Here is a 13,170-nt window from a genome sequence, read left to right as displayed (position 1 = left end):
CTATTGGCCATCCTTCTTTCTTCTTCAGAGAAGTTTCTCTTTAAGTCTTTCGCCCACTTATTTATTGGGCAGTTGTTTCTTTGAGGATTTGTTGTTGGCAGATTTAATTTTTTGAGTTCCAAGAATATTTTAGATATGAGACCCTTGTCCATTGTATGGCTAGTGAAGATCTTCTCCCAATCTGTGGGCTTTCTATTGATCTTGCTAGCTATGTCCTTTGCCATGCAGAAGCTCTGCAACTTCATGCAATCCCATTTGTCCAACCTTTCTTTGATTTGTTGTGTTTCTGGGTCTCTATTAAGAAAATTTCGGCCTGAGCCAAGGAGACCTAGGGTTTCTCCTATTCCATCCTGTAATGTTTTCATAGTGCCTGCTTTGACTCTGAGGTTTTTGATCCATTTGGAGTTGGTTCTGGTGCATGGTGATATGCATGGTGATATATAAGGTTCTAGCTTTATTTTTCTATGGGTGTTTAACTAGTTTTGCCAGCATCATTTACTGAAGAGGCTGTCTTTCTTCCATTCTAGTTTTTTAGCTCCCTTATCAAAGATTAGATGGCTATATGTCTGTAGGTTCATTTCTGGGTTTTCAATTCTATTCCATTGGTCCTGAGGTCTGTTCTTATGCCAGTACCAAGCTGTTTTGATTACTATGGCTTTATAGTAGAGTGTGATTTTAAAGGAATAGTATGTGATGATGGTTATGATTTATCATCATTGTGCTCACTATTTAGAACACTCACTAATAGTTTCTTTAAAGAGAAGGAAGTATATACTGTAGAAGTGTAAATATAAAAACTATATGAGAAAGGCCACAGCAAGACATCAAGATAGGAATTGGCAAGAGCCTGAGGCAAAGAGCATCATGAATCCTCCACTGTATAGTAATGACAGAAAGTTGGAGAGGAGGAATAGTTATTTTAATGAGGTAGGGACAATATGACACAGTTGTTGGGTAGAACAGAGGAGTCATGAATAGTTGTATCATGAATGACAGTGAGTTCACTTATGATAAAGTATTTGTATCCAGACAAAGTAAACTTACAACTCAGTAATAAGAAAACCACCAATAAAAGTGAACATAGGGCTGGGAAGGTGGCTCAGTGGTAGAGTGCTTGCCTTGCATGCATGAGGCCCTGGATTCAACTAACTTCTCAGCACCACATGCACAGAAAAAGCTGGAAGTGGGCACTGTGGCTCAAGTGGTAGAGTGCTTGCCTTGAGCTGAAGAGCTCAGGGATAGTGCCCAGGCCCAGAGTTCAAGCTCCACGACTGACAAAAAAAGAAAAAGTGAACATAATATTTTAATGTGCTCCACAGTATATAGAAGTCAATAGTTATAGGAAAATATTTTTGGCAGTATGCAAGTGTATACAATGTGTTAACTGAAACATGGCAGATATATGGAAGAACTCAAACAGCATAATTTCTTAGAAAGGCAAAGTCTGAGTTCAACAAAATAAAACACCAGGAACTGGGCACTTGAAAGGAGTGGGGTGTGGTCAAGGGGAAAAGAGTGATGAAAGAAGAGATAGAGAACACACTCAAGAATTCAATTAGGAAGAATGAAGGAAGGTATGTGTGTGTGTGGGGGGGGAAGGATGTGTGAGAATGTTGAAAGGGATGACACTGATCAAGATGCATTGTATTCATAAATTCTGTTTGTTAAATGGCAACTCCTTTGTACAACTACTTAAAGATAATAAAGGTAAACAAATAAAACTTTTCAAAAGAAGCTCAATATACTTAGTGACCACCAAAGTATCATTTAAAACAACAATGAGGTGCTAATGCATCCTCATTAGGGAGTAGAGTGAAAAGGCCAGAAGCAGCTTTCTCTGCCATCCATTGCAGCAAAATGAGGGTGTGAAATAACATGAAACGTTGGGCACTTACGGTCTTAGCTATTTACCCACTTACACTCCTAGGTATTTAAACTCCAGCAGTGACACTCCTAAGTATTTACCCAAGATAAATGAAAACATGCTTCCTCCAAAATCTCACACATGAATGTTCCTAGCAGATTTATTCATAATAGTTCCAACCTAGAAACAATTTGAATATTCAAGAAGTGAATGGATAAACAAAATGTGGCATGCTCGTAGACCAGAATCGTACCCAGCAACATAAAAGAACAAGCTGCTGATACATCTATCAACAGGGTTGAATTTCAAAAACAATATGCTAAGCAACAGAAGTCAGACACAAAGAAGCACACGTTGATATTTGAGTCTGACTTGACATTGACATATCCCAGGGACTATCTCCAGAGGCTTCTGAACATCAGGATCCTGGAAGAAGTGTTGAGAACAAATGTGTGGGTTTCCAAGTCACCAGCCTCAGTAAAGACAAATGTGTAGAGACAATCACTAAGGAGCCATGCTTAGGATGAAGAATGCCCCAGCCAGCATTCTGGTTAAATATAAGCACATTACACAGAAATAAAATGTCATAAACAGAAAAAGGAAAATATATGGAAAACAGAACGAAATGAAGTGGACATAAAGTGAGAATCAGAAAACGATATTTCAGAGTGAGATGAGGATGCTGCATGCCTGTAATCCTAGCTACTCAGGAGCCTGGGTTCTGAGAATCACTGGATCCAGCTAGAGCAGAGAAATCTTGTCTGTAAGAAAATGTGGCATACAGTACAGTAGGGTTCCCTTCTGGCCACATCCTCTCAAACATCTCTTGTTATTAGAGTTCTTGAATATAGCTATTTTAACTGGGGTGAGGTAGAATTTCAATGTTGTTTTGATTTGCATTTCTTTTTTGACTAGAGATGAGCATTTCTTCAAATGTCTATTGGCCATTCTTATTTCCTCTTCAGAGAAGTTTCTCTGTAAGTCCTTAGGTCACTTATTTATCGGGCAGTTGTTTGAGGATTTGTTGTTGGGGGATTTAATTTTTTGAGTTCCAAGTATATTTTAGATCAGAGATCCTTGTCTGTTGTATGGCTAGTGAAGATCTTCTCCCAATCCACGGACTTTCTATGGAGGTTCCTGAAAAGACTCCACATAGAGCTCCCCTGTGACCCAGCAATACCACTTTTGGGTATTTACCCAAATGATCACAAACAAGACCATACAAAACTGATTTCAGTACCCTTTGTCTTGTATATCCATTTATCTGATTTGGGGAACGGAAGGGAATAATGGAAATGGTGAGACAAAGGATGAACCAATTCAATAGTGATACTCACAGACACTATCTTGGAAATAAACTTCACAATTTGGCGAGTGAGTAAGGGGGGAAATGGGAGAAAACAAGGGAAGGGCTAACACTATTCAAAAAGAAATGTACTTATTACCTTACCCCCTCTGCATATCACCATTATAATAAAAATAGAGACTAATCTCAAACAAAAACACTGAAACTAGAAGCATTGTCCACATATTAAAGTGCCAGCCATAAACAAAAAAAGGCAAGTGAAAGCTCAAGGCTCTGAGTTCAAGCCTCAGTACTGGCACACACACACACACACACACACACACACACACACACACACACACACATGGTCAGAAACAGAGAGACAAAGAGACAGAAGAGAAAGAACAAGGAAACAAAAAGTAAGAAGAAAGTTGTAACTCAGAAACAAATGGAAATAATTCTTAGAGAAAATATTCTATTATTTAAAAAAACTTCCAAAGACCAAAGTGAACATGGAGAAAACATTCTTTGTACTAGGTTGATTTAGAGTTTTCAATGGGCAAGAGGAAGTAGTTTTCAAAATGTTTGAGAAGCAGTACGGGTAGCTCATATCTGTATTCCTAAGTGCTCAGGAAGCTGAGAAAGGAAAGAGTACAGTCCATGCATTCTACAGTTCATCTTCCCACATGGTTGCTAGGGTTTTTTTTATTTTTGTTTTTGTTTTGGGGTATTTAATAAATACCCCAGAGTGATGGGATTCCCCATTGGATGTTAATAAAAATCAACTGTGTATTTCTTGTAAGGGAAAAGCTGACCTACTGAAAGGTACATATCATTACCTAGTTCCATGTGTTTCACTCAAAGAAACATCCAGATTCTGCTATGGAATTGGAATGTGTTCTGTAAATCCTTGCTTTTTTCTCAGTATAGAAAACCTACACTATATTTCCCCTTTTGGTTCTGGTTCAATGGTATCTTATATGATTGTGTCACCTTGCGTTTCTCCATTACAAAATAAAAAGCAAACTCAGCAATTCCATTTTCTTATGCTGCTTCAGTAACCAGCAGTTGCCACATTAAAAGCTTTAGCTGGAAGACTATAAAAATAGTCTAATGCTCCCCAGCACGTAACTACATTTGAGCCAATTCTCCTCTCAGGGATGCAACAAGGTCAAATCAAATGACCATGGAAGGACAGGATGGGGGAAGGGGGCGGGGAAGCCAGTTGACATTTAGAAGGCAAAAGTGCATTGTGCCTGGAATGTTCTGTGTAAATGTTAAACAGCTCTGCATTTAACCACCTGCTTCTTGTTTAGAAGGGTTGGAATGAACAATTTCAAGCACAATTGAGTAACACTCAAAAGAAAATCAAGTGTAATTTCCTAAGTTGCTGAAGCAAGGTTCTTCTATGAAATCGCCGTTAGTATTTCTAAACCTGATTTGATTATATTTGAAATTTAATGTGCACAGTTCAATGGCACCTGGAAATTTCTTCATGCAGAGATAGAATTACAAGCTAGACCTTTTTTCAATGATTGTTCCTGTAAGTGAAAGTGTGTGTGTGTGTGTGTGTGTGTGTGTGTGTGTGTGTTTAAATCCCTGGGTTATATTAGTAATAAATGAAATGGGTTATATTTGTAATAAAATGAAATTATTAAAGATGAAATAATTCATATTTTCTCTTCCTTACAGCAATATTGTTGTTTTGCTTCTAAGAAACAGTGAGGGCAACGTACCATATAACAGATTCTATAGCCTACATACCATCTTGAAATTCTTCTCCTGTCTATTCTTTCCAAACTTTTACCAGTTAGGAAAGAAAAGATATTCTGAATCTTCAGGTTACTTTGATAAAGTGCTCAAGAAGGTAATTCTCTTCTTGCCTTTGTTTATTTATTTTTGGCTTTTCTTTTCTAAGTATGATTTTATTATCTTTAAGACGTTGTACAGAGGAGTTACCATTCAACAAATTACTTTATGAACACAATGTACCTTGATCTGTCATCATCCCATCATCATTCTCCTCTATCCCTACCAAAGTAAACCCTCCCCTCATTTCCCCCAATTTCATTGGGTATGCCTTGAATATTATGACTGCATGGTCCATCTCAATCTCTTCATTTGTTTACCACTCTCCCCTTGAGCTTACTCCTTGCTGCCTTTAACTACAACCTCACATTATTATTGTTGCTTATAAAAAGCCCTCAGTCTCCCACAACTGACAGGCCCAAGTGTAAATGTTATAATCTGAGCCTTACAAACAAACCCTTCATTCAGTTCTGTAGGTTACTTGCTATTATGAGCAGTACTATCTTTGATTTGGATGTCATTAAGAAACACTTTCCTGAACAGGCTTATTTCCTTTAAAAGACATGAATTTTCTTTTATAATTCTCATTTCCAGAATGCCCCACAAAACAGCCTAGGTTTAATGATTCTCAATCTCTAGAAATTTACCCTAATGGGAAAAAATGTAACTGTATTAAGTTACATTTTAAAAATGTAACAGTATTAAGTTCACACATTAGATATGCTATTTCATCAGTATGCCTATCTATTAAACTTTATTTGAAAACTAAGATCTTGACATTGTAGAATGACAGCTAAAGAAAAAGCTACTGCTAAGGCTACTGAAACAAATTCATTTGATCAACTGATCAAATTCGTATTTATGTAATGAAAAATAATTTACTTGCTTCCATAATCCAAAGAAGACCCTAAAAATTTAATATTTGTTCATCAGCAAAGTTTAGTTTTTGAATCTGCTGAGTACTAGCATGATACAAGATAATCAGAACACATTATAAAACTACTCCCAGAAAAGTAAAAAGATTCAGCAAAAGGACTTAAGAAATTTTACAAAAAATTAAACTAAGTGTTCTGCCTTATTTGTGATAAGTCTCAACATCAGCTTCATAGGGTTAGACATATAAACAAATAATCTCATACTGTCCTTCTGGAACAAGCTCATTAGTTAAGCTAAACTACTCTTGATTGAGTTTCTAATTATTTCTTAAGTTTCACTATGGATATTTGGGACCAGTAAGTTCCCATAAAATATTTCTCACTGTGCAAATCATACATTATTTTGAAGCTTTAATACTATATCTTTAGTACAAGTGAAATAATCTCTAATTCCAGTGCTCAGGAGTTAATCATGATGATACTATACATTATTCAATATAGAAATAAAAAATCCAATTAACAAAATGCAATATATAATACAAAACAGTCTAAGATAGAGGATATTACTTTAGAAAAGCTGGTATTCTACCACTGACCTACAAATATATACAAATATCTGGAGGAATAATATTCTAGGCACAAAATACAGGCTTGGCAAAGGCCTCTGGGGACACATGTGTAGACCAAGTTCAAGGAACAAGAAGAAGCCAGAGTATGAAGGTGGAGATGAGAGATACCAGAAATGAAGGCAGAGATATACACTGTATTTCAAAAAGACCCATAGAGAATGCATTTGTGATTTTACTGGGATACAAACTATTTTAGGCTCAAGAGAAATTCAACAAATTAGTCCTTCAATAATACCTTTAAAAGTACAATATGCTGGAAAGAGTAAATGCCATATAGAGAATATCTGTTAAGTTCACCTCAGAAATTTGAAATTTCTGTAACCCTCTTCTAGGTATGTGGAAGGAAAAAAGAAGGCAGGCAGGCAGGCAGGCAGGAAGGAAGGCAGGAAGGAAGGCAGGCAAGAAGGAAGAAAGGAAGGCAGGAAGGAAGGAAGGAAGGAAGGAAGGAAGGAAGGAAGGAAGGAAGGAAGGAAGGAAGGAAGGAAGGAAGGAAGGCAGGCAGGCAGGCAGGTAGGCAGGCAGGCAGGCAAGAAGGAAGGAAGGAAGGAAGGAAGACAGGAAGGCAGGAAAAGGAAGGAAGGCAGGAAGGCAGGCAGGCAGGCAGGCAGGCAAGCAGGAAAGGAAGGAAGGAAGAAAGGAAGGAAGGAAGGAAGGAAGGAAGGAAGGAAGGAAGGAAGGAAGGAAGGAAGGAAGGAGGAAGGGAGGGAGGGTAGGAGGGAGAGAGGGAGAGAGGGAGGGAGGGTGAAAAAAGAGGAAGGAAGGAAGGAAGGAAGGAAGGAAGGAAGGAAGGAAGGAAGGAAGGAAGGAAAGGAGGGAGGGAGGGAAGGAAAAGTACAGACCAGCCCTTGGAGCTAGCATTTAAATTTGCAAAATTTACTCCATGTTCTGCACATAAATATAAGCACAGTTTTAAACAATAGTAAATAACTACAAGGAAACCAAATTATGACACAATTCTTTTATTTAAAATAGAGCTTTATGTGCTTCACAGAAACAAGTGCAAGAAGTACTTAATTTATTATCTTTGCCACTTTACAAAACAATACATCCTCAGAAAATGCATACATAAAAATATAACATTTAGGCAGATAAATATTTACATCTGGAGGCAGATGAAAGACAATACATTGAAGCTTTAAAATAAATACTTTTATGGCTTGCTGTTGATAGAATTTAACATTTTTGTATGAAGGCTATCACTAAGTTCTTTTTTTGTTCAATTTTATAATACCATTATTTCTACATAAAATAAGTATATATTACTATAAAATGCATATCTTCACAGACTAAAATTAATAAACCATCTGAATAACAATTATTTCTCTTTGGAATTTTCATTTCTCTTCACTCTCAACAATTAAATGGAAATTGCATACTAAAAGTCCCATCTGCACAGATTTGATAATATGTATTGCCCAGTTCTCATTTTAAAAGCTAAATTTATTTTTTTCATGTTTTATATACATTCATTTGGATCTTTCTATTGAAAGGAAATATTTCTGTACACATTTAAGAAAATCCACTAGCGTTTAAAGTCTTTACAACAGTGATTCTTTTCACAGTAGTTCAAGAGTTCAAGGCATGTTTTGCAATGTCAAAATGCAATGGTTTTGACATTTGTAATATATTCTTAGGTATAAGAAGAGTCATGCTACCAAAAGAAAAGTATAATTAGTATTAGTACTTTGAAAGTCAATCCAAAATTCTTTTTTTGGAGATCTGAATCTAATTTTCTGTTTTTATGGCATTTTTAAACCTAAAACACAGATCAAGTTTGAATAATTTTATCCAGTCTAGGATCATAAAAGTACATGAACTTGACATCAGTCATTGTAGAAATGAACTTGAACTTAATATTTTGCTCAGAGGTTCTCATTTTATATAAAAGGGGAAAAGGTGTTGGATCTTTAATATGTCTTATTTACTACTATTTAGCTTGGGAAAACTCGAAATGTCAGTAAATCTTATTCTTTGTTTGAACTTGTTTGACAGAGCCTAGGCATACTACCCTGACTTGATAGGCAAAGTTAATAAATAAGTTCATATATAGAATGAATATCAAATGATATCAAAACTTGGGTCTGTATACTTTGCTACAGATTGTTTGGGTTGAAATAGTCAATTAACAGGGTAAACATAGCAACAGGGCAAACCATCCTACTTATTTTCCTAGGAAATGTTAAGACAAATAAGCCAAAGTGCTTTTTTCTTCTAAATTCTCTATTCAATTCACAAATATAAAAAATTCATTTTCAAGTTTTAATTGCTATTTCCTGAAGCTATATAAGAAGGGTCATTTTCCTGAAGATAAATAGCACACATAAAATTATTTTCTTCAAATTTATAAAAGTATCTGGATAGGAAGGATAACTTATTTAGTTCCCATAGCCCCTCATCTAGGAGTGTTTGTGAATAGCACAACAAACCCAGATCAATGTGGTGACAATGGATATGAGGTTGATTTCCTTCTGTATTCACATACTTAGTGGCCATGTTAACCAGCAGAGTCATAAATCCCAGGATCAAAATCTTACAATTAATACTATGAAGTCTGTGGAGAAAATAGTTCTTGAAGTACAAAATGGACCAATGATTTGGAAATATAGTTTCACCTGACAAAATTAAAATGAGGACAAAGCCAGGCCCCTGCAGCTCACATCTGTAATCCTAGGACTTAGGAGGCTAAGATCTGAGTGAGGATTGTGGCTCAAAGCCAGCCTGGGCAGAAAAGTTCGTTAGACTCCTATCTTCAATAAACTACCCCCAAAAAAAGTAGGAAGTGGAGATCTGGCTCAAGTGGTAGAGTGCTAGCCTTGGCTATAAAGAAGCCCTGATCAAGCCCTAGGACTGGTACCAAAAAACAAAAAAACAAAAAAATAAAAAACAAAAACACAAAATAGAACTCATGTTCTCCCAAGTGTTGTGTTCATCCACAACCACAGTAGAGAAGATACCTGCACTTAATAGATAAATGTTTAAATAGTGATGATTATCAAATTTCAGTATAAAACCCAGACCATATGACAAAAGGCATTAGTTTTGGGGCTGGGAAGGTGGCTCAGTGGTAGAGCGCTTGCCTTGCATGCATGAGGCCCTGGGTTCGATTCCTCAGCACCACATAAGCAAAAAGAAAAAAGCCAGAAGTGGTGCTGTGGCTCAAGTGGTAGAGTGCTAGCCTTGAGCTGAAGAGCTGAGGGATAGTGCCCAGGCCCAGAGTTCAGGCCCCACGACCAGACCCCCCCAAAAACAATGCATTAGTTTTAAAAGATGGCATAAGCAAAACAAAGCAATGGTATTAAACATCACAGAAATAAATTTAACAGTCACTTAATGGGACATATTATTTTCTATTCTCTTTCAAAGTCTGTCTGAAGTAGAATTTGGGATTAAAGCAAAAGTAAATGTTCTTCATTCTGTAGCTAAAAATGAAAATATAACAAGTCTTTTTAAAGTTTAAAAGAAAGTCATTTCTGCCATTAACAAAACCTCTTTTATAGTGCCAAGAGAATAATTACTGGTGAAATTATGAGGCGAAACCACTCATACATGGGTAGGGAAATTAAAATCTTGTTAAGAAATTCAGTGTGTAACAATCTGGACAGGGCTAGAGCACAACTAAAGAAAGACAGGAATTATGGAGTGATTTGGGGTTGATGAGATCTGGCAAGGATTTTTTTTCCCCAAATGTACTGAAAGAAGAATGTCAATGATAAAACTAATGAGAAATTGAGGGAGAAGAGAGTGAAGTTAAACAATATACCATTATCCATAACCTCAGATTCATCCACACAAATGCACTTTTCACCCTTACCCCAGTCCATAGAGACAGGGTGCTGAGGGAAGAGTTAGAAGCTTCTCCAATCATTACTTATACTAAAACATAAAAAAATAATTCTGGGTAAGGAATCCAGGGCCTTGCACACGCTAGGTATTTGCCCCTCCCGACTGGGCTACCATCCACCACCCTACAACCTGCACACCTACACTAGGAAATTCTGCATGCTCATCCTTCCTAAGTTTTGTCAGCACTTCTGTGATTTTTCTACCTCCCTTAACAATTATTTAAATTCTTCCTTTGTGTGCTTTAGTTTCCCTCACTGACCTTAGTCTGAACAAATCATTTCAATGGAAAAAGATGAACAATTTGAACATCTTCACTGGAGGTATATTAATGTGTAGTCATGGCAAGTTTTGTTACATGTTAAATACTTTGGGGGGGCAGTCCTGGCACTGCCCCTGGGCTTCTGTTTGCTCAAGGCTAGCACTTTACCACTTGAGCCACAGCAGCACTTCAGCTTTTTCTGTTTATGGGGTACTAAGGAATTGAACCCAGGGCTTCTTGCATGCTAGGCAACACTCTACTACTAAGCCACATTCTCAGCTCCTAAATACACCTTTAATTAGAGTAAAAGTTAGTTAAATTAGCACAGTGATGGTATGTCACCACCAGGCTTCTATAAAAACTAGATCATTTAATCTTTGATCAGTGGTCTATATAATATTAGAACGATTTTTCTTGTGTTTTTTTAACAGCTTGTTCTGACCATTTGGTATGAAAGTAACACCAATTTTGTGCTAGAACACTATTTTAAGGCAAGCATCAACCAAAGTCTTGTTTCCACTGTATTTGATGTTGGTATACTTTGTGGAGGGGAAGGGAAAAAACAAATTGTTTAAACAGGGATACAGGTGGACCCATTGCAACAATGAGATGTACAAGTCATTATGTCGAAAAACAAGGAGGGGAAGGAGGAACCTGGGGGGAGGGGGAATAGGAAGGGATGGGAAGGGATGGGAAGGGGAAACAAAGGAGGCGGCAACAATGCTTGATAAGAAATGTACTCATTATCTTGCCCATGTAATTGTAACCCCTCTGTATGGTATTTTCACAATAAAATAAATAAATAAATAAATAAGTATACTACAAATGGGAAAAAATATTAGAACCAATTCAAAAGCCTCATATTCTAATTCCCAATCCTGGTTTTCATTTTTTGCTTATGACACATCTAAAATAATCTAGACCATTAAGAGATTCTTTTCAATTTGAAGGCTAAATTCCTAGAATGATTAACTCAAATAACTGCTATGTTTTATTTATTTTTTTATGTACCAGTACTGGATACTGAACTAGGACTAGAACTAAGGGTTTGGGGGATATCCTTTAGCTCTTTTATTCAAGCCTGGTGGCTCTACCACTTGAGTAAGAGCTCCACTTCCAGGTTTGGTTGTTAATTAGAGTTTAGTGTCTCACAAACTTTCTTGCCCCTGCTGGCTTCAAATCATGATCCTCAGACCTCAGCCCTGAGTAACTAGATTTATAAGTGTAAGTCACTGATGCCTGGCACGATAGCTATGCGTTAAGAATTATAATTTGGGAAGATATTTCCATGGAATGTTTACTTTTTTTAAAAGGTAAGAAATTTAATAAGACAGTAAAAAGCTAGAGGGAGGGGGAATAAATTCAATATCTGTTAGCATGCTTTGAAAACTTCCTGTATGATAGAAATTATACATAGTATTATACCTGTATTGCAAATTTAACATTTCCACTGACCTCTTTTGTTTTTGTTTCAGGGAAAATCCTCAAAATAAATGAATAAATAAATAAATAAAGCTCTCGGAAGAAATTACTGTCATCACTATAACAATGAATAAATCCAGGTAAAAATTAGTATTTGAAACCAGAACAAACTATTATGAAAGGAGTACTATGTTCACAAAAGAAAAAAAAAAGGTATGTACGGTGTCTTTAAATAACCAATGGCATCCTTTCAACACATGAATGGTTTTGGTTTCTTAAATGTTTAATGTTAATGTCTTAAATGTTAAATACTTTTTATAATATTGTATTTGACAATTTCTCTAAGGAAATGTTTATGAATTCACTGCCTATTTTTATTCACTTGCTATTGATACTCAATTTCTTCATGGGAAATAAAATTTCCATGTTTTAAAAATATTTAACCATGTAAAATTTCCTATTTATTTTCAACAAGCAGTAAATCGTGATTACCTCCCAAGTAATTTTTACTTGTTCACTTGAACTTTGATTGTTGGCACAAACCAGCTCCCTGCATTCAGGTGTTTTAATTCCATTGTGCAGATTTTAAGATTGCCCTGAGCTTGCTCTGCCCAAGGAAATCACGTGGTAGTAGCATTCCAAAATGTCACAAGTTTTGTTTTCCTTTGTTTAATTCTTCTACAATGGTAGAAGTATTAAAAACAATAAATTATTGTGCAACTTTTCCTCTAATGAATTTGTTGTAGCCTCATTTAAAAAAATAAAAGCTGATTTTGAATTCTTTTGACACTGCAATCAGATTACTATTTTCATACAATCATGGAAATTTAAAATGCAAAGTTAATTGAAAGTATGAAGATGAAAAGCAAGCGCTATGCCTAAAATAGTGCACGACAGTCATGTTTCACTTAACTCTCAAGTCAGAACATAAATTAAGAATTCTAGATATGACATGCCAAATATCTGAGACATGGAAGAAAGCATACAACAGAATCTGTACCAGTTACAAACCTAAACGCATAACTTAGGAGGCAACAAATTCATGCTTACACACTGGCAACAAATAATGCTTCTCTTATTTTCAGAAAGTGATGATGCATATAAATCCCAACACCACTTGACACAGTACCAAAAATTCGTAATAGCATTTCCCCAACCTTTGTTTTATACCCCAGAAAATCAAA

The sequence above is a fragment of the Dipodomys merriami genome, unplaced genomic scaffold (genome assembly GCF_024711535.1).
Source record: "Dipodomys merriami isolate MVZ:Mamm:240054 unplaced genomic scaffold, mDipMer1.0.p SCAF_1, whole genome shotgun sequence".
Classification (NCBI taxonomy): Eukaryota; Metazoa; Chordata; class Mammalia; order Rodentia; family Heteromyidae; genus Dipodomys; species Dipodomys merriami.
This window is presented reverse-complemented; position numbering follows the sequence as displayed.